Below are 22,438 nucleotides of genomic sequence, written 5' to 3' on the forward strand. Positions count from 1 at the left end.
TTCCCTCCACTGAGCCCCCCATTTGGAATTCTACTTCTGTCAGACCTAAGTCAACATCAAAATATTCCCCAAAAGAAGCCATACACAAATGAATACATACTACTTTATTCCATTTATACTTAAGGTATAAAAACAGGAGAAAACTAACATGCTATCAAAAGTGAGGATAGGCTGCCCACCTTGATGAGGGGCATATAAGATGCTTCTAGAATGCTGATAATGTTCTGTTTCTGGATCAGGGTGGTGATCACATGGGTGCATTCTGTTTGTAAATCCCACCCTATATTCTATGTTGGTAGCAGTTTTTCATAGGATTCAGAAGGCATCTAGAGGGCCTTATGGCATGTCCAGCATTTTGCCAGTCACTGTGAAGGTTTCCAGCCACATGTGGTGTGTGTGCCACCTTTCCATTTCCCAGCAAATGAGGCAGCTGCGATGTGAGAGGGAAGACGGGGAATCAGGAGCTAGCCTGTGTGTCCACGTGTAAGTCCAAACTGACAGTCCCCTCTCTGAGTATCAAAACTTCTCAGATAGATCTGAACTCTAAGGCTCTATAATTCCCTACTGGTCCGTCACAGTTGCCCATTTTCCTGTTCGTATCGAAAGCACCTTTTTTTTTTTTTTTTTTGGAACTCATAATATCAAATTAGGTGGACACTGAAAAAGCATTAATACATTATAACGAACTTACATAGCTCTTTACCAAAGGGCTTCCCTGGTGGCTCAGATGGTAAAGAATTTGTCTGCAATGCAGGAGACCTGGGTTTGATCCCTGGGTCAGGAAGAATCCCTGGAGAAGGGGATGGCTACCCACTCCAGTATTTTTGCCTGGAGACTTCCATGGACAGAGGAGCCTAGTGGGCTACAGTCCATGGTGTCACAAAGAGTCAGACGCTACTGAGTGACTAACACTTTACCAAAGGCAGGATAGCATGACTGGAAAACCCTGGGACCAGGTACCCCTTGACTCCTGATTTATGGTCAACACCCAGCCACTAGCTCATTGCATGACGTTAGGCAAAGCCCTTCAGTTTTCTGGATGTCAGTTTCATCATTTGCAAGACAAGGGGCTTAGACCCTAAAGATTCTGTTTCCAAGTTAATGTGTTCAGACTAAGAAGTAGCAAAACCCAGACTCTGGTTTTACGGCTCAATTCCAGTTTTCTTCCTACAAATATGTATCTTAAAAAACAACCTAAATTCATATTTTAAAATTCTTGTTGCCCAATACGTGCTGGACATAGACATCATCTATATGAGGGAGATATATGCTACCTGTGCTTTTAAGATTAGGAGACTGCCCATCAAAGGTTGAGCGACATGTCCCTGTATGTGCCCTTGTCAGCACCAGGGGTAGCAGAGGAAGCCTGGTCCGCAGACTGAGGACCTTACTCTCCACATGGAGGCTTGTAAGGGGTCCAGAATCAACAAATAGGCCAAAAATAAATCCAATTCTAAAGCAAAAAAATGTTACTTTTTCTAGTTTCCTCTGGTTGAGAAAGAAAAATAAGAACTAGGAGTTTCACTAGTAAGTATAAAATATCATGTTATTTGTTAAAATGATAAAACTATATACAGCTGAATAAAGCCTCAGGATGGCTCCAAAGTCACAGCATGTTTTAAGACTTGATACACATGTCACCATTTTCACTGCGATTCACATTTTCTCTGGAAGATAAGTTCCTTGGGGGTGTAAATGATTTTACGAGCCTAGAATCAAAGATGAACAATAATTTTCTCTTTTTTTTAATATTTATTTTATATTGGAGTATAATTGATTTAGAGTGTTTTGTTAGTTTCAGGTGTACAGCAGAGTTATTCAGTTATAAATATTCATAAATCTATTCCTTTTCTAATTATTTTCCCATTTAGGTTGTGTTCGTCGCTCCAGTTGTATCCGACCCTTTTCGATCCCATGAAACATAGCCTACTAGGCTCCTCTGTCCGTGGAATTCTCTAGGTAATAATACCAGAGTGAGTAACCATTTCCTTCTCCAGGGGATCGTCCTGACCCAAGGATCAAACCTGTCTCCTGCACTGCAGGCAGACTCTTTACTGTCTGAGCCACCAGGGAAGCCCACCCCATTTAGGTTATTAAAGAGTATTAAGTAGTTCCCTGTGCTATATGGTAGGTCCTTGTCTCAAACTCCCAATTTATCCCTCCCCTCAACCTTACCCCCTTAGAAACCATAAGTTTGTTTTTTAAGTCTGTGAGTCTGCTGCTGCTGTTTTGTAAATAAGTTCATTTGTATGCTTTTTTTAGATTCCACATATAAGTGATATATATTTGTCTTTCTCTGTCCTATTTATTTCACTGAGTATGATAATCTCCAGTTTTCTTTTCTTTAAAAAAAAAAATGTCCTGATAAAGCAGAAAAGCTTAGGTATACCGTGCCCCTGCCAGGTATCATGTATGATATGGGGGCGTGGTGCCCAAGGAAACAGCTCAAAGATGCAGAGGACAAAAACTCTGGGGTGAGTGAGAGGCTACCTATACACGGTGTTCTCAGCAAGCCTAGAAATGTTTCAAACGTTGTTTCAGCCCAGCTGATGATTGTATTAGAACAAGTCTCCTGTCTAGGCCTGGCCCTTGATCGGCAGAATTCCTTCAAAGACACTGAGATCGGCAGGCAGGAATTTATCATCTGCTAGGGGGACACAAAAGTGCTGGAGGTTGCCATGGCTCTCAGGTTATTAGAGTTCACTTGAGTACTTCTAAAAATACAGTGGGATAGCCTTCCCAGTCTTTTAAAGCTAGACCATCAATGAATAGGCAAGAAACAGCTATTATAAGACCGCTTTGAGAAAAATGTACAATATCTTTTACAAGTCATTAACTTGTCATTTTTCTGTGCAGAAACTCCAGTTTTTAACCCTAAATTCTACCATAAACTGAACGCTGAGGTATGGGGTTAACATTAAGTACAACAGGACTGCTTTCTAAATCAGATGTTAACAAGCCTATTTGCTCCTGTAATTGTAAACATAGGGGAATGTTCCAAATAAAGCCATGTTCCTGAGCCTCTCTACAGTCCCAGCCCCAACCCCTTCCCACCTCTCAAGAGAGTGCATGGATAATGTCTCCTGCAAACTGCTTAGTTCCACAGCACTTTCTAGTATCCCAGGTATCATTTGTTAAACATGTTTTTAGAATCTATTCCGCCCGAGGTGAGAAGTGACAGATAAAACAGAGCAAGTCAGAACTGACTGCCAAAATGGATGTGGCCTGGAGCCCTGGATTTCCCAATGGGAGGGAATTAGAGGGGCCTGTGGAGGCTTATTGGAGGCCATCGCATGTTTTCTGGAAGTTTCATCCAGGATGAGACTTAAAGGGCAGTCAGAATTTTCCAAATGAAGGAAGAGCATGCGGGGGCGAGGAGCAGTGCTGGGGAACGTGAGAGAACAGGAGAAACAACATCTCTGGCAGCAGAAGGGGAAGAGGCCCAGCCTGAGTTTAGGCAGGGGCCCACACGGGCCTTCCCTTTGACCTGGGTGCCCAGTGTGAGGGCAGGCAGTGACCATCTGCAGGCAACAGCCGTGCTGTGACATTAAGGATGCTGATAAGAAGTGCTCTGAGGCTCCCGAACTGTGTGAGCCAGGCTCTGTTCCACCTTCTTGGCCACGTCTCACCGAGAAACCGGAAGCAGAACTCTGCTCAGAGCTCCGTGACTCTTATCAGCCTGTGCAGTCTGCACACTTATGTGGGGTCCCTGCAGGGGAGGTGAGCAGGGGGAGAGCAGGGCTCCCCTGCCTGTCGTCTGCAAGCCTGCATGTGGGAAGCATGCATCACGAGGTGAGCAGTCTCGGGGAGGTCCTGTGAACAGTCACAGCGAACCTGGAACCAAGCGCTGCCCTAAGCCTTTTACACGTGTGGGGATTTTCTCTTTAAATTCTTATAGCCCCTGTGAGCCTGCCTGTGTGTTTTTTTCTGTGGTTTTCCCCCCGCTATGATTTCTGTTCTACAGATGAGGGAAACTGAAGCACAGAGTGGCTGAGTAATTTGTCCGAGGTCACACGGCTAGTTCCTAAAGAGAAGCCCTGGAACCCAGATGGCCCAGCTCCAGCCTGCGTTCTTAGGCTCTGACTTCCGTAGCCCTTACTCCAGCACAAGGGAGAGCACCACAGAGCCCCCATTCCTCCAGGAGCTGGGGCATGGAATAAACACCTACTGAGAGCACAGGCCGGAGAAGGCAATGGCACCCCACTCCAGCACTCTTGCCTGGAAAATCCCATGGACGGAGGAGCCTGGTGGGGTGCAGTCCACGGGGTTGCTAAGAGTCGGACACAGCTGAGCGACTTCACTTTCACTTTTCACTTGCATGCATTGGAGAAGGAAATGGTAACCCACTCCAGAGTTCTTGCCTGGAGAATCCCAGGGACGAGGGAGCTGGGCTGCCATCTATGGAGTCGCACAGAGTCAGACACAACTGAAGTGACTTAGCAGCAGCAGCAGAGAGCACAGGGGCTTGACTAGAAACAAGAATCACATAGGTGCAGCTCACAAAACAAACTTCAAAGAGGCCTAGTCCATAGCATGTATACAAAACAGAACTGATTCTGCCTAAGAAAAATGGCTGCTTCATTTAAATTGCCTTGTTGCTGTCTCATAACCACTGGGCAAGGGAGATAGAATCTTCTCATCTGATGCAAGAGGAAACTGAGGTGAAGATGGTTGTGTAACCAGGTCCAGATGGTGAAGCTGAGTTCTTTTCCTATTCAGTGAAGGCTCCTCAAAATTCAGAGCTTTGTCCTCACTCCTAAAAGTTGGCATCCATTTCAAGTAACTTCTCTTTGACGTAGAGAGTAAGGGGAAGTGTTTTCATTCAGGCAGTTACCAGATGCGCTTCCCAAACTGCAACAGGAAGCTGATGCAAACACACCAAAACATCCTGCTCACGGCAGCCTGGCTGTTTAGAGACACCTCTAGCTGCAAACTATTCCATCCGAGGCTGACAGGGACTCTGCTGAGGGCGCTGTAAGGTAAAGGGGCGCCATGCTGGAGTCCTAGATCCCACTTGTCCAGAAGAGAAGGCATTTGAAGAACACTGCAAGTCAGGAGGGGATAAAGAGGAAAAAGTGAAAGGAGGAGGGAGGCGTGGGTGGAGGCTGGTTATGGATCAGACATCACAGCACAATCCAAGCTTTGATCCTCCCATCAGGATCTTCCTTCAACAGTAAAGGTTGCCCAGCCCATGCTGGTCAACCCAACATCTGCTTTGGCTGCAAAGTATCTTCCTGGAAAAGAAAAAAGAACTGTTGAGCCAGGGCTTATAGCCAAGATTCCAGGAGAGGAGGGTGCATTTTAGCTCTGAAGTACAAGACACATTGCTTCGAAGAACAGGGAGAAAAATGAGAAGTATAACGTTGTTTTTAGGCATAGAAGTAAAACTTTGTTCCAGTTCTATAATAACAGCTTCCTTCCTCCCTCCTTCAATTCCCCAACCCTGTGAGACAAGGACAATCGTACTAATGAAATCCGCAGTTGCAGAACCTGAAGATCAGTTTATATTGGGTTTTACTCTTTGGGGAAGATAAAAGGGGCAAGGTGTTAGACTTTCCAATGAGTAGAAAACAAAGAGGCAAACAAAAATTACCCAGCATTTGGGTATCAAGGGTAGCAATGATTCGAGTAAGAGTATAACAAAGGAACCGTGGCTGAGTCAGAACCATAGTGACTTGTGTGAAAAACAAAGGGAAGTGAGTCCTGTCCTTTCTGGCCAAGGCGTGCAGGCAGCATGCCTAAAGCCTGGGGGCAGCCTGCTTTCCCTTGGGGCTGCTTGAGGGATTAGGTAAATATAAACCTCTTCAAATAACCCAAGATGTGAGAAATTGAAAGCATAGCAAGCTGGAGTAGTCATCAGAGGATATATTTAGGAGAGCTTATTTTGCAAGCTAAAATTACGGGACAACAAGATGCAGTCAATTAAAAGTATTAAAGGGTAAAGTTTCTATGATTGGGAGAGAGTTGCCATCTATGACAAAAAGTCAGAAGGGACCATGATTCTCCAAAGATCAGGCAATCATTTTAATAAACAGGCTCACTCTCCCTTGCCCCAACAGCCAGTTTCTACATCAAGACTAGTTCAAGATTTCAACAAGAGGAAGTGGTTTACAAAGGAATCAGCAGGAACCCAGAAATGTTTAATTAAAAAAAAAAAAAAAATGACCACACAAAGAAAAACTTGCTCTGTATACCATTTAGGTTACACGTGTTTTTTAAGTAGCAAAGGGTAAGAACTTTAAAAACAGACACTGCTACAAAATTTCACTATATTCACAGAATTCTGTATAGCCTTTTAGGTACTGTCATATCCCTTACCTTGGTGGAGCCTCATAATTCCCTACTTAGGTAGAGCAAGAATTATGGTCATTTTACAGATGAGGAAACTGCAGCTCTGGAAGGTTAAATATATTGATATGGTCACACAGCTAATAGGGCAGGACTGAAATATGAACCCTGTCTGCATCATGCTTTTTTTCCATAGGTTCCTCAAAAAATAAAATCTGGGCTCAGCTAATACGTCATCAGTGTTTTTCATGTGCCAGACACATGCTAAATTATTTGTATTTATTGTTTCATTTAATCTTCAACCACTTTCCTCAGTTGACAGATGAGGAAATAGAAGCACCGAGAAGTGAAACAACTTGCTCAAGGTCACAGAGCTTGTAGGTGGCAGATTCAAATCCCCAAGAGGGGCCACATTTTAAAGAGGTCATTTGGTGTGATTACACATAAATAATTATTCTATGGTCTTTTTTTTCATGCTTATTGAAATATTATCAATTTATGTGATTTTTCTGCTTTAATTTTCACAAAAACACTTTAAGGTGTGTAATACTGTTCTTCTGGATCCAACATTTAAAAAGCTCTGTATCTTTTAAAATGTTACTGAAGCTGAGCGCCTTTGCCTATGTTTCATCCTCTCTAAAATGAGAAGGTGAATGGTTATCATTAAGATTAGTTTATTCATGGAAAACACTTGTAATTAGCACCAAGTGGTGCCCATGGCAGGCTTCTGCCTGTATAAACTATTTTCATTATTGCCCATGGCCTGCCTTCCCCAGTATGGCTAAGAACTTGAGCTGTAGAAATCCACTTACTACCATTAAGGCAGATGCATATGTCTCGCCAGCATTCAGGATGTGCTTTAAAACAAATTGGAATAAATGATCAAAAGTTCAAACAAGAAAGTGAATGGCTGATAACAAAATTACCAAGTTCAAAATGATCTGCAGGACCTGGAAATAAATGCCTCCAAAGAGGAGTAAAATGGAAACCACATTTTTTTTTTAACTTTCCAAGAAATACATTTCACTTAATCCACTGTGAACCACATTTCTGTTAAAATGAAATGATTATTTTCCAAAAATAAGTAGTATGAAGTCACATAAAAAGCTAATAAAGTCCACGTCCAACTATAAGAGAGCCTTATTGAGATCTCACTTAAAATTGAGGAAGGAAATCTGTGGTCAGGTTTTTATTTCATCTTTAATTTCCCACGGTTTTCAAAGAGCCATATTACAACTCTCTCTCAAACATGTGCAAGGAAGTATTGTGATTGTGAAAATAGATACTCCGAATACCTAAGCTAAATATTTACATTCTGCCTTTTTTAGTTGAACAATTGACTTTGTTCTTTAGCATTTAGGTCAAAATATTTAAATGCTGTAAAACATCAATAACAAGAGGATATGGCTTTTCACCAGATAGTCTAAACTTACTGGTTTTAGCAAAAGCTTCACAAGAAGGAATTGGGCACTTAAAAAAATGTTAACTTGCATACACCCTGGAAATAAGGAGAAAAGGGTGGGGGAGGTGTCAGCCATTTATTCTTTTTGGCACAACACCACGTTTCTTCCACTTCCGTATGTTTATGTAGTTAAGACTTGCTGAGCATTTACACCTACTTACATCATTGCAACAATAGCTTCAATTTTCTGACTTTACATAGGATTTACTTCAAAGTAGTTCTTGGATTGACATGCCTTCGTTTATTTATTTTCAGAGCATGTCTGTCCATAATTGGTATGGGACTAGCATCTTATCTTTATCCTACAAAATTAAAACTGGAGGTACTAGGGGATGAAGGGACCTGCTCCCAAAAGACCAACTATTATTAGGAAACTTGCCTTATAACTCAAATCTTCCTTAATATGGTAGGGTGTTTTCCCACTGGATTATTTTTCCTTCACATAAGGGAGCAGCCAGGTTGACAACTGGGCAGGACAGACTACCTGGGCAAATTCCAAGAACACTTTTGGAGGATGGGTTAATGTGACCCAGCAGTGGCTCTGAGGCTGGAAAGAAAAAGTGAGGCTCAGAGAAGTGTGTATGTCTTGTGATATTCAGTGAGCTACATGTAGCTACTGTTAACAAGACAGTCAAATCAAGCTGTGTAAGAAAAGGTGAGAAACAGAAGTGTTTTCTAACAAACTTCTTTCCTTGTTAGTTTCATCTGAGGCTTCCGCTCAGGCCCTGTGTTTTGTGTGTGCCTCGTGCCTGCCCAGCCCGAGTTCTCCTCTGTGTTATTGGAACTGCTGTTGCAGGAGCTGGAAGGCCAGCTTCTGCAGCCGCCAGCTCAGGGCAAGAGGCTTTATGAAAGGAGACTACAGAGGGGAATGTCCGACTGCACCAAACTGGTCACATTGATGACGCTGGAATGGCACATTCTTCAAGAAGGAAGCCATTCAGACACCCTTTGCTGCAAAAGCCACGAGGAAACATTTGGATTCCCGCAGTCACTTCTCTCAAACCTGACTTGAGCTGCCAGGACTGAGTCACTTTCTTTCCACTGTGGCTCACATTACAGGTGGCAGGTTCCACCTGTTTCAATATTTGAATGATGACAAAAGTGACCCTTGAGAGCTGAGTGACGTGGGCAGCTGAGCAGGCTTCCACACCAATTGTAAGAGAAACCAAATAACCTGCCCTCTATAAAAGGGATTACAAAGACAAATAAGGCCAAAAGAGGGTGTTCCGAGAGGCTCTTTTGTCTAAAGCTCTTTCTGGGGGTTAACGAGTGTTGGAGGGATCAGTTTAAACAGTAACAAGAGAGGGCATAAGCTTAAGTTACAGCAGAGAGAATGAAGGTCAGATATATTAAGGACCTTCTGAACATGAGAAAGCTAACACAGGAGAAAGAATAGACCGCGCAGATCTCTGAAGTAAGATCTGTCACAAGTCTTTCTCAAACTAGGATTTTCGACAAGGAAATAGGTTTCTGCCCAGTGAGGCATCTTGAGAAGAGAAGATTCAAAATCCTTCTTTGCAATTTTGAAACACTCTTCCCCTCAATCCCCGCATCCTCGCCCTCCAGTGCAAACCTCACCATTATCTGTTTTGTGTGTTAATTGCTATAGTACTGAATATAATACCAGGAACAGATTTCTCACAGCTCTGCTTTTCACCGCATTCACCTTCTCCAAAGCACCACCCCTTTCCAACCATCTCTCATGAGAGGATGAAGTGATTAATTAATAATGATTTAAGCAATGGGGAGAGTTTTACCAGTTCTCCTCCATCTTAATCTTGCCAATCCAAGAAGTCACAGAAAGAGGGGACAAGGTTAGGGAGTGGTAGAGTAAACAAGCACTTTAAAGAGAAGCTCAGAAGATAGGGGGTTTTGTTTTGCTTTTGCTACTCAATGTTTTGTGCAGCTTTGTGTTCGTAACTCCACTGCTCTCTGCCTGCTTCCCTCATAAAGCCTACCGATGTCTTCTCCTGATGCTATCTAAATAACAAAGAATCCAGCAATCAATATAGAGTCTTTCTTCCTCCTGTATCTGGTCACTCACACTAAAGGTTTCTGGAAGATATAAATTTCCATCATCAGAATCTCAGAAAATGACCATGAGTTGGACAAAGCTGGCCCTTTCAGTTCAGTTCAGTTCAGTTCAGTTCAGTCGCTCAGTCGTGTCCGACTCTTTGCGACCCCATGAATCGCAACAAGCCAGGCCTCCCTGTCCATCACCAACTCCTGGAGTTCACCCAAATTCATGTCCATCAAGTTGGTGATGCCATCCAGCCATCTCATCCTCTGTGGTCTTCTTCTCCTCCTGCCCCCAATCCCTCCCAGCATCAGAGTCTTTTCCAATGAATCAACTCTTCGCATGAGGTGGCCAAAGTACTGGAGTTTCAGCTTTAGCATCATTCCTTCCAATGAACACCCAGGACTGATCTCCTTTAGAATGGGCTGGTTGGATCTCCTTGCGGTCCAAGGGACTCTCAAGAGTCTTCTCCAACACCACAGTTCAAAAGCATCAATTCTTCTTCACTCAGCTTTCTTTATAGTCCAACTCTCACATCCATACATGACCACTGGAAAAACCATAGCCTTGACTAGATGGACCTTTGTTGGCAAAGTAATGTCTCTGCCTTTGAATATGCCATCTAGGTTGATCATAATTTTCCTTCAAAGCAGTAAGTGTCTTTTAATTTCATGGCTGCAATCACCATCTGCAGTGATTTTGGAGCCCCCAGAAATAAAGTCTGACACTGTTTACCAGTGCTTATATGATGTGAATAATATTTATCTCTCTCTGAAGTCTATAGTCTCTCACTAAAAGAATTTATAGAACAAGAATAATCTTGTGATTAAAGATTATTTTAATTTAGGAATTGTTAGTGAATTCAATTATAATAAAGACATGGGGATAATTGTATTTCATGTCTGAAAAATCAATATATATTTGATGCCTTTCTTTAACTGCTACTAGCACTGATATTTTCAGGATTAAAACATCTGTAGTTAAACCATCACAATTCAGCATTTCCCACTGAGGAAAAGGCTATGGCTGGATTTTCATTAGATGATGTTTATGGACTTTTTTTCAATGAAGATCATGGGATCCGGTCCCGTCCCTTCATGGCAAATAAATGGGGAAACAATGGAAACAGTGACAGACTTTATTTTCTTGGGCTCCAAAATCACTGTAATTGTGACTGCAGCCACAAAATTAAAAGATACTTGCTCCTGGGAAGAAAAGCTATGACCAACCTAGGCAGCATATTAATTAGCAGAGACATTACTTTGCCCACAAAGGTCCATATAGTCAAAGCTATGGTTTTTCCACAAGTCATGTATGGATGTGAGAGTTGGACCATAAAGAGGCTAAGCACCGAAGAACTGATGTTTTTGAACTGTGGTGTTGGAGAAGACTTTAGAGAGTCCCTTGGGCTGCAAGGAGATCAAACCAGTCAATCCTAAAGAAAATCAATCTTGAATGTTCATTAGAAGGACTAATGCTGAAGCTGAAGCTCCAATACTTTGATCACCTGATGCGAACAGCTGAGTCATTAGAAAAGACCCTGATGCTGGGAAAGATTGAGGGCAGGAGAAGAAGGGGACGACAGAGGATGAGATGATTGGATAGCATCACTGACTCAATGGACATGAGTTTGAGCAAGCTCTGGGAGATGGTGAAGGACAAGGAAGCCTGGCGTGCTGTAGTCCATAGGGTCACAAAGAGTCGGACACAACTGAGCAACTGAACAACAATGGACTTTTTATAATCATTAAGCCTCATCGCATAACTAGATTTTCATCTTCTACAAAACTTTAAGGATCAAAACAAATATATTAAGCAAGAAAGGATGGATGTGTTGCTGTACCTCCTCATCAAATGGGAAAAATAGCATAGGAAAACAGCCAAGTTTACCAAAAATCACAAATACAGATCATCGAGATAAAGGGAGAGAGCAGAATTCCTGAATCCCAGGCAAGGACAGATGATTCTGTGTCCTCTCTTCCACTGTGACACACGTGCCCAAAGGGATGTGCAGCTGACACACTGTTTGTCCCTTAACCCCCCTGGGATTTACAGGTAACACCCAGGCCCACAGAGTTGAAGTCACGTAGCTAGTAAGAGAGGCCTCTTTCCCACCTAATGACCACGGCCCTCTCCCAGACACTGATCTGTTCATCGCATGTTCCATCCCAGAGCAACAGGAACAGACTGCCTCATTCATTCAGCCAACATGTACTGAGAACCTAGCAGGCTAAGCCCCAGGAGGAATGGCTAAATCTCATCTGCTAAAACACATTCCTCGCTCCCCTCAGTGGAAAAAAAAAAAAGAGATCAAAAGTCAAAATGTACAGGGCCCTAGGTAAGGACAAGGTTTGGACAGGCTTTAAGGTTAGACAGACCTGGATACATAATCTGACTACACTTTGCTAACGTGTAACCTTGGGCTTCTACATCCTCTTCTGTAAAACTGTGACAATTCCTCAGAGGTGGTTTATGAGGATTAAATGAGATAGCACTTAAAAAATAATAATAATAACATAGTGTCTAGACATAGTAAGGGACTGAGTTAAGTGTAAGCAGTCAGCGCTACTACTGATTACACCAGGCTGGGAGTGAGAAAAGTATCAATACTTCTGCCGCTTTTTCTTTCTTCTCCCATCAGATGGCCTCAGGGCACGCACCTCATGCCATCTGAACCGCATCAATATGAGAGTTTTGGGTAAGTTACAGGTGGCTTTGCAAGGCCACTTTTAGTGGACTCTGTGTGCGAGGTTTCCTAACTCTGTGTGTATGTGTGTGTGTGTGTGTGTGTGTGAGAGAGAGAGAGAGAGAGAGAGAGAGAGAGAGAGGATTTCTTGCTAAACCATGGCTTTTAAATTCCTTAGGGTCTATGAGTCATCCACCTGTCCAAACTTGTACATCTTCTGCAAGTAAAACTTCAGAACCTTGCCTAATAAGTTTTTGGTTAATAGATACCAGATTAAGATGAGAATTACTAAACTGAAAAGCAAAAAGAAGTGTACTGAGAGTTTCCCCCAATACACCCTCTATGCATTGTCTCTGTAATTCCTTTAATCCATAACCATGTAAGGCACTCCATGAAAAGAGACACGGGATACTCTGGGTTCCCCTGGAGGACTTAGGATAAGTGCTGGGAAACACGAAGTGACGGGCATGGAGAGGCCCAGGCAGTCAGAGCTATATAAAGACAGGCGCGTCAGTGCTCAGAAGGGCGAACATCTATAAGACACAGGGGTTAGCAGGATGACAGTCAAGAGGGAAGCAAGACAACACCTGTTTGGAAACACTTCAAGGAAAAGAGTTCTGAAGGGCAGTGGGGTGACAGGCAGAAGTCAGAGTTGACAAGAGGGAGCAGAGCAGAGATGGCAGGAGATAACAGAAAAAGTGACCACTGGAGAGCAGAGAGCAAAAGTGAAGGGATTTGCCAACTTCTCCAAGACCCCTTGACACCTACATAGTCGGAGAGAACCAAAGAGTGGAGTATGGCAAATTAGAAGCATATATAATTATGTTGTCCATTTTCCCCCTTCCATGTTCGTTTGTATTAAATGTGGAATACAGACAAATGGTATTTAACTTTCTACTTACACTTATCATAGTGGGAATGTGCATGCCCCAAACCCAAAGTCATACAAACAACTTCAAAACCCCAGAAGTGAATTATTAGCCTCACATGGTTCACTGAAAAGTGGAAGCATCCAGGAGGAACCGTAGAAGTTCTTTTAACTACAGAACTACCTATAATTTAAAGACAAATAAACTTCCAGAAATGGTTTTGTTAACATGGCTTGCCATATATGATGGCAAGTTTTTAATGACTAGAACGTATACAGTTTTACTTTTTGAACAACAATGTCTAATCTAGCAGTACTGTGTAGTCAGTGGAGACTTTTATAAAAATACTCATTGACTAAGCTGGTCATGCCCTTGACTCAGGTCATAAGACTCACAGGCATATTCCTTGCAAGAAACTTTGACTAGATCCTCCACGAAGGCCCTGTGGGCCATGTGGGTGACAATTTATATATTAATAGTAAAATAATATCTCCTTTAAGGAGCACATTCAAGGTGACAAACACTATTCTAGTGCCTTCCTCCTCATCATCTCCAATCCTTAATTAAGGAATCCCACCCTGTAATAAAGCAGATGTCTTTAGACATGAGAAAACAGGGGCTTTGAAGGAGAGACCGTGTTCCCAAGTTGCATAAGTCATGGAAAGGAGACTACAGTCCAGCTCTCTTGAATTCCACAGCGAGGTTTGGGAAGGGAGAGGATGTCTTACCTAAGAATCAGATTACACGAAGAAATCTCTTAAATCTATGCTTTAAACTAAAAAGAAAAAAAAAAGAAAAAACCTATCTTTGTAGACCCATAGATAGTTTTTCAAATAGAAAATTAAATACCCAGTAAATAAGCCCCAACAGTTACCCCTATAAGGTTGGAGCTAGACCCTGAACCGCAACTAAGAGCCCTTCCCCAGCCCATCCCCTGAGGAAAGGAGGTCAGATTCCTCCAGGCACCCCAAGGCCTCCATCCCTTCAGCCTGCCAGAAGTTCTGCTCTCCAGGTCTGACACCAGAGGTTGAAAATAATTGCAGTCTGAGCTCTCACCTCATTGCCACTGACAGCTAAAATCAATCTTAATAGTCAAGACAATCTCATAGGAAACAATCCATAATATCCTTGAGACATTTGCCTCTGAGAAAGATGGATCTGGTACAATTGCTTCCGCGCCCACCCTGGCCCCTGCTCGGCTGGCAAGGGGAGGCGCCTGTGGGCGGAGAAGAGCCGCCAACCCCAACACCGGCCTGGCCTCCCGCTGGCTCCGCATCCTCGCCCCCAGGAGGGTGCCTGGCCCGCGCGCAGGAATAACAGCAGCCTCCACCGAGGCAGCAGCGGGGAAAAGCCAGTGTGTTCAAGTTGTTGTTTCTGGCTGGGTGAGCAAGTCTAGACCTCGGGAACTAAGAGGCCGCCTGGGGACTGGCAGAGGCCCGTGTGGAACTCCAAGGTGACGCCCACTGCTCCTGCACTCCCCGTCTTTTTACCTGAACCCCAGAAAAACCACAGTCACCACCTTGGGAAATCACTGTGACCAACACGCCCCGGGGACGGCATTTCCAGTGCAATTGGACAATGCCCGCCATTCTGCACTCTTTAAGAAGGTGTAGGTGAAGGGACTGGATGAAGTGTGAAGCTGTGACATTGTGACTTTATACTGTGAGACAGGAGATGGCCAGGATATACAGTAGAGCCTAGACAAAGCCAAAGTAATGTTGATCACAATAGGAAGAAATTCAAAATCTAGAAGAAAAGGGGGATTAGTATTTAACACTGCATCCTTCATAAAGAAGGCACAGCTTCTGAATTCACACCACTTGTATTTTCCAACACAGAAAATGTTTATCCAGCTGCAAATGTATTTGGAATGCATATTATTCTACAGTCCCTCTTTCCAAATTCTATTTTCAAAGTCCTTCTTCTATTACTTTTTTTTTTTGCTAGATCTTTTTAATATTGATAATCATCTTTTTGAATCTCTTCCTCTCTCCTAGTTTGAATCTCTAGGAAAAATAATAATAGTAGTAGTAAAGTCAGATATAAAGGAAAGAATCAAAAAGAAAGAAGGCTTTAGATCTGAATTCTGATTTCAGAATTCCGTTTTGAAGCATGATTTCTTTCTAAGCTGCATTTATGAACACGTGCTCCACAGTGGCTTAATGGTCCCTTTCCTTAGAAAACATCCTGAATTTCAGGACCCATGCCCTTTCTCCTCCACTTGCATTGCTTTGGTTTAATCCCGCCTTTACTTTTTGCCTCTCACAGAGATCGGCAGCCACTGCTTTCCAGGGCTCCAGGCTCACCCTCTCCATGCCACCTTACCCTACTGCTTTGATACCCAAGTAGCATCCTAAATTTTAAATCTCTTAATGTTCACCTTAAAACTTTTCGTTGGCTCTCCATGACCTAGAGCAGAGGTTCTTAATAGTTTGGGACATTTGATTAGAGTTTTGGTCACTCTTTGTCACTCTTTAAAAGCAAATCACTCAGGATAAATAATGAATCCTGAGTTAAGAATTTCTCCCTTGGTCTCGAGCAGAAGTCACTAAAGTGGTGTGGTGTACCCTGGGGATACATTAGATGGCCCATGGTGGTACAGAGAAAACAATTGTTAGCACTTTTATGTTTACGCATTCTTTGTCTTTAACAAAACTAAAAGAATATGATTAGGAGGTCATTTAAATGTATACTGATGCTGATGTATGAAATGACACTGGCACTCTTGCCCTGTCTGGCTTTTACCTAACACATCGAAGGTTCTCTAAAAAGAAAGGAAATTCCACAAACACGGGGTAACGCTGCATCCTCATTCATTTCTTCACCTTCGCCTATGGTCATGATTTGCATGCTATAGGTTGTAAGATGCCATGGATGGTTAGGTTATGAAAACTGAGTCCTTCATAAAGGAGATTCTTTGCAATTCTTTTAAGTTAGATGAAAAATTTCACACCCATACCAGTCTGCTAGTTATTTTGTATCCAAATAATTAAAAAGAGTTATTCCACTGCAAGATGATTTGCATATTTTCCTTTTGCAAATGACAAGGATCCCAAGCTGTCAGACTTTTTCATGTGAGAACTAGTGGCTGCCAGAATTATGCAGATATTTTCAGGAAAAGGAATATGCTTGGTCAGTCTCTTTAAGGTAAAGATGGCCTTTTGATGGTGAATCAGAATGTAACTGCTTTTCTAAAATAATTTGCTATTTTGAAAATGGGTGTGGTAGGCAGTGTCTGAGGTTGCACCTCCCCCTCCCCATCCCCTCTTCCTGGTGTTCATGCTCTTGTGTAACCCCTTTCCCCTTGAGTGTGGGCTGGACTTCAGGACTCACTTCCAACAAAGAGAATATAGGAAGGTCGAGTTCATGCTCAGTCGCTCTGTGGTGTCCAACTCTTTTGCAACCTTATGGACGATAGCCCACCAGGCTCCATGGGGTTTTCCAGGCAAGAATACTGGAACAGGTTGCCATTTCCTTCTCCAGGGGTCTTCCCAGCCCAGGGATTGAACCCACATCTGCTGTGTCTCCTGCACTGCAGGTGGATTCTTTACTGCTGAACCATTAGGGAAGCCCAGAGCAAGGTTACCTTTGAGATTAAGTTACAAAAAGACTGTGATTTCTGTCTTATGCTTGCTCTCTTTACAGAAAAGCCAACTGGTAAGGAAGTACTCTCTCTGCAATAGCCATGAGGTCTCAAGTGAGGTCTGCCAACAGGCATGTGAGTGAACTTGGAAGCAGATTCGCCCCCAACCCATCCTTGAGCTGCCTGGAAAACTGGCCACCACCCCAGTTGTAGCCTTGAGACAGAAGAACACAGCAAAACCACCCCTAGATTCCTGACTACAGAAACCATGAGATAATAAATGTCTGCCGTTTTAAGCCACTAATTTTAGGGATACTTTGTTACACAGCAATAGATAACTCATGCAAATGGAGAAAGCTTTCCAATCATCAATGAGCTGATGGCTGAAAATCATATGAATGCATTTCATTAAATAAAAGAAGATAAAAAAAACTCTCCCATCTGCACATTAAAAAAAAAAAAGAAACAGAATTCGCTAGCCTATTTTTTTTAAATCCCAGATAAAATTATCAGTGGATTTGAACTAACTGCTAAAAATACAGAAATGCAACACCTTCTAAAGAGTTTTCAATAATGAATGAATGATTGACACCAGAGAAGATGAAGTTATTAATTAAACTTCAAGAAAGATCTGAACATAGTGCTCAAAGTAAATAGAGTTGTGATTTGGTCAATCCTGCTAACAAACACTCCTGTTGAAACTCTCTTTGTATAGTATCTTGTTTTGATTAAAACTAGAAATTAAAATAAACTGAACTTAAAACCAGTCCTTCAAATTACCCTATCACAAGGTATCACACAAAAGTTTTCAAAAATATATAACATTTTCAAACACATTGCTCATGCTAATATTTAATAATATTTTTGTGGGAGTAAAGATTTTAAATGTTGTCTATGTAATCTTGTCTCTGTGCATTTTGTAAGAGATACAATGAACTAGTATGATGTACATGTACATAAACAATTAAATATCAATATAAATTATTAAATAACTACCTAGTTGGAGAGGACAGGCTCAAGTTATTTTAACAATTGAAACAGTTTATATATCCCTGACCTTGAAGGAAAGTCCAAATGCTTTCCCTGAGTGTGTATAGCTTCCACCTATCTTTCTAGCCCTGTGCTTAGAGCCACTTGCAATTCTCAAGACACTCTTGAGTAAGCTTAGAAGTGAATCCTCCCCCAGAAGCCTTTCTTCCAGCACCACCCCTACCTGGCCGCTATGTTTACTAAAAGTTTCTTCTCATATTTCAATGGTCAGCTTACTTGTCAGCTATTCCATGGCATTTCCTCTTCCCCTTCCCCTCCCTCCACCTCCCAAAATATACAGTACCTTTGTAATTCCTTGATTACAGGACTTACCGCACTGTGATAAACATCAAGGATTTATTTTTTCATCTACCCTTATCAAACTGACGGCACCCTACAAAACTTTCTCAGTAGATGCATGTACAAATGAACTCAGTTTTTCAGATCATTTTCCTCCATGGTTCAAAGCCTAACAAGGTGAGAAGAGACTCTTCCTTCATCTTATCCTGGCCAGCTATCTGGAAATTTTACCACCAAGATTCGGTTTAGTAAACTTTTAAATATTTTTTCCGAAATATTTAAAAATTGATTTAAGGGCCAGATCCAGCATTTGAGAGCAGCTTTCTTATAACGTTGGGTAAGCCAGCATTGTCTGCCAGACTGCCTCAGGTTAAATCTACTTCTGCCGCTTGGGCACATTAAATATTCTCATGGCACTCAATTTCCTCATCTAGTAAATGAGGAAAATAATCATTAATGCATATAGGTATGGCACAGAGTAAAAGTTCAATAAGCGTTGGTTATTATCCTGTGCTTTTGATATTCAGCAAATGAGTAATAAGTGTTAACTAAGCTCCCAGAGTGGATCTCCCATGTACCTACCCCAGTGAACAGATACGTGCGTCCACAGAGAGAGGCATCTTAAGGACAGGGCTGTGTCTACTTTTATTTTCATTGTTGTAACCCCAGTGCCTGGCATAGAGTAGGAGCTCCATTAATGTTTATTGATTTATTTCAAAATTCCCCATACATTCCTGCCTTGTACAGATTTGAATTCGCATTGTGGTTCAGACCACGCTTTGGAAAGCATTCTCAGGGCGGCTATTGTCAGAAACAGGATGTGGGGAAACAGTTAACGAGGCTGATGTTGCAGGAAAAGCTGAGAAAGAGACATGGGAGGAAATTATGGTTCAATAGGGTCCAAAAGTCTATCAGTAATGTGATGGGAAATGATTCACAAATGCAGTATTTACACATAAGTACAAAATGTTCCAGTGACTTCAAAAAGTAAAATGGCTTATTTTAAAACAAACAAACAACAACCTCGACAAATTCTAACACAGAATAAAAACTGTTTAAAATTGAATCAGTGTTGTAGTCAGAATTCTTTCAGTTATAGGTGACTAATGCAAAGTTAACTGCTGTAAGAAATGAATTTTATGGGCTTGCATAAATAAGGGTAGAGGTTTGTCTCGGAGACATGTAAATTGTCGTCAGGTGGGTCTTTCATCTGTTTATTCCTTTATTTATACATCTACATGTCCATCTCTCTGACTTCCCATCTATCTCCCTAGCTTTTGATTGTCTCTTACTTCAGGCAAGTGTTCTCCATTTGGCAGAGAGAAAAAGGGGCAAAGCCACCAACAACTCCAAGCATACATCATCTCAGTTCATTAGCCAGAGATGGGAAGTTCCTTTTCCCTCCTGGGTCTGTGTAGGGTGAGAAGGGTTGTTGGATAACTGGAACAGTATCTGTCTACCACAACCATGATGGAAAAACCACTCCAAATTCTACTACTTCAACACACAAACCACTTGCCACTTTCACATTTCCTGGCCATGCTAGTGAATAACTTTTATATGGTATCCTGGCACATATTTTTTCATTTGACGTTTTGTCATAAGCATTTTACCTGTTGCTACACAGACTTTATAATGACCAGTTTTAAGGGACCGTGTAAGATTTAACTGTGATTAGTCATTATGCAATAATGTACTTAATCATTTCCTTAGTGATTTCTGCAATTTCCAGCGCTGTTATAATTTTAAAATAAAGTAATTATTCTCTTCCTACCTTTAGTTTGAAAATATATATTTCCTCAAGATACTTCCCAGAAATTGGATTAATGAGTGAAATGGTAAGAACAGTTACATAGATCTAGTTCTTAAGATATATAACCAAATGTATGTTTAAAAAGTTGAACCAATTTTCAGTGTATCCAATGATGTGTATATGCTACACATCACCATATCATACTGAGTATCATGTGCAGATAAACCTTCATGAAGTCATGATGCCTGAACATTCTCACTGGTTCACAGTGTTTTCATTAATAGCCTGACTCTCTTGAGGAAACATACACGAGATGACTTAGCCCAGTACATAGTACATAGGTAATAAAAATTAGGTAAATCTGCAAAGGAATCTATTATGTTCCTACTTATGTTTCTAGGAAAGTCCACCTTTTGAAATTTGGGCTTTGCAAATTCAAAGTACAGCACAAAGATAAGCAAAAATAAATCTGTGGGGTCGTTTCTACATAAAACTATACAGAAGTTAATTTACCTGCTGACTTGCTTGAGCTTCTCTTATCTGTTTTGGAAAACAATCAAATAAATCTGAGGGTGTTATTCTCACAGAAGCATAATGCAATTATTTGGAGGTTCCTTCTCTAAGAATTTTTTTTTTTTCCCAAGATTAACCAAGCCCACCATTGCTCAACATGGTGTGTCAAAACCCTGGGTGTGTCAGAATGACTTATGGAAGGTCAGGTCATGATTTTATGCTGTCTCCTGGGCCCCATCCCCAATCTTCCCGCTGAGAATTCCCATGGAGAGCCAGGCATTGGTAACTTTTTCAATCTGTTTAGGTGATTCTGACACAGAGTCAGAAGCCAACAATCAGGGAAGCAAATAAATGAGTCAGTAATGAGGTATTAGTATTTCTGCCAGTTATTTTTAATCCTTCAATTTAAACTGAGAGCAAACTTGATTGGGGGCTCTCCTTATACCTTTGTCCCGTCTCATGGTTCCATGCAGCACCTCTGACCACTCTCTGTGGACCCGCCTGCTGCACTTCCTGCTTCCCACAGGAGACTGTGCTTCTTTAGGTTACCAGTTCCTGCACTTGGGTACATCCACCCAAAGCCTTACTGAAGGATCAGTGGGTGCCCTAGGCTGACAGATCCATGCCGTGTTCTCCAGAATCCACCTGCATCACTCTCTCAATCTCCTGGCTCCCAACTCTGCCAGGAAAAGGGCAGCTATTTCTTGGGCCTCCTCAAGCCCCATGAGTAGTCATCTACTTCCGCATCTCACCTTTCTTTCTAGACCACACGCTCTTTGAGGGCAAGCTGGCACATCTTCCGTATGGTTTATAAGACACAGAGCCTGGAGCCTAACAAACATCAGATGAATGTGCAATGAACAGAGTGTGCAGAGAAATGTGACTCCTCTCCATGCGTGCTCCATGCCAAACAGCATGTGAGGTCTTTCCGTGATCTTATGTTGCCTGCATCACAGCCCCTGGGAGGTAGGATTGAATATTCCCGATTTGCAGGTAAGAATAGAAATTATCATCAAATAGAGCCCATTCTGTCTGAGAGTAGTTATTAGTAAGAACATTAGAAAGTGAGAATTCATTCCCCCTTCTCTACCTGCTGCCTCGTTTTCTTGAGATGGTTTGCTCTAAGCACACAAAACTCCACAGATCCCTGCCATTACAAACATATAACTACCTAGAGATGTGTGCTTTTGGTTGGAAATTATCAAATCGATGAGCTGTAACCCAGAGAAGTGCCCTTTCCCTTTCTACATCATTCATTATCATGAGATCTTGGTATTTCAGGTAGGATTGTGCCATTTGGGCTGGGTACTTAAGATTCCTCTAAGACTGAGTCATTTTCAGGTTTTAATGTCAGGAAAGAGACATCCTGAATCACCTTCTGAACCTGTGCCACAGACCTGCTGTAATACCCAGTATCAGTTGTTCTAGAACCTTACATAATTGATCTTGTGATTTGAAATTGAATCACTTTCCAGTCTTCTTCCCAAGTACTCGCCCTCCTGAACTGCACTCTATTACAGCTGCACTGAGTCAGGCAGCTAAAGAAAATGAAAATGATCATTCCTAGCGCTTCCACTTTCACTGAGGAGCTTCGAAGTCACTCTGAGCCCCCTTTAGCCTCAAGGGCAGAGTGAACCACAGGCAAACTTTTCCTCAGTCAGAAAAAATACTGAGGGTGAAAATCAGAGGAAAAGGAGATCCTTGCACAGGCCCAGGGATTCGGGTCCTTAGTCCTCCAAGGACTCCGGCCCACCACTCACCCTGAGGAAGAGATCTGAGTTATGCTCACCCTTGTGCCCATCACCAGGTAGAGAATGTGCATCAGTGTGAAAAATGTCAGTGTGCAAAGTGTGGTAAAATTCATTAGGACAGACCCCACTTATTTAAAATTTGAGGTTGTAAAACCTGAATGTTGACACTCACTCCATTTACAGATAG

General features: G+C 42.1%; 1 long non-coding RNA gene across 1 annotated transcript in view; it reads left to right on the forward strand.

The window, feature by feature from the left end:
* The window catches only part of LOC102190664, a 70,757-nt gene extending 50,875 nt beyond the window's left edge, over nt 1-19,882 (forward strand). The window contains exons 2-3 of the long non-coding RNA XR_310002.3: nt 1,872-1,959; nt 16,968-19,882. This is a non-coding gene — a long non-coding RNA (uncharacterized LOC102190664). The remainder of the gene's footprint in view (nt 1-1,871; nt 1,960-16,967) is intronic.

The sequence above is a fragment of the Capra hircus genome, chromosome 5 (assembly GCF_001704415.2).
Source record: "Capra hircus breed San Clemente chromosome 5, ASM170441v1, whole genome shotgun sequence".
NCBI lineage: Eukaryota > Metazoa > Chordata > Mammalia > Artiodactyla > Bovidae > Capra > Capra hircus.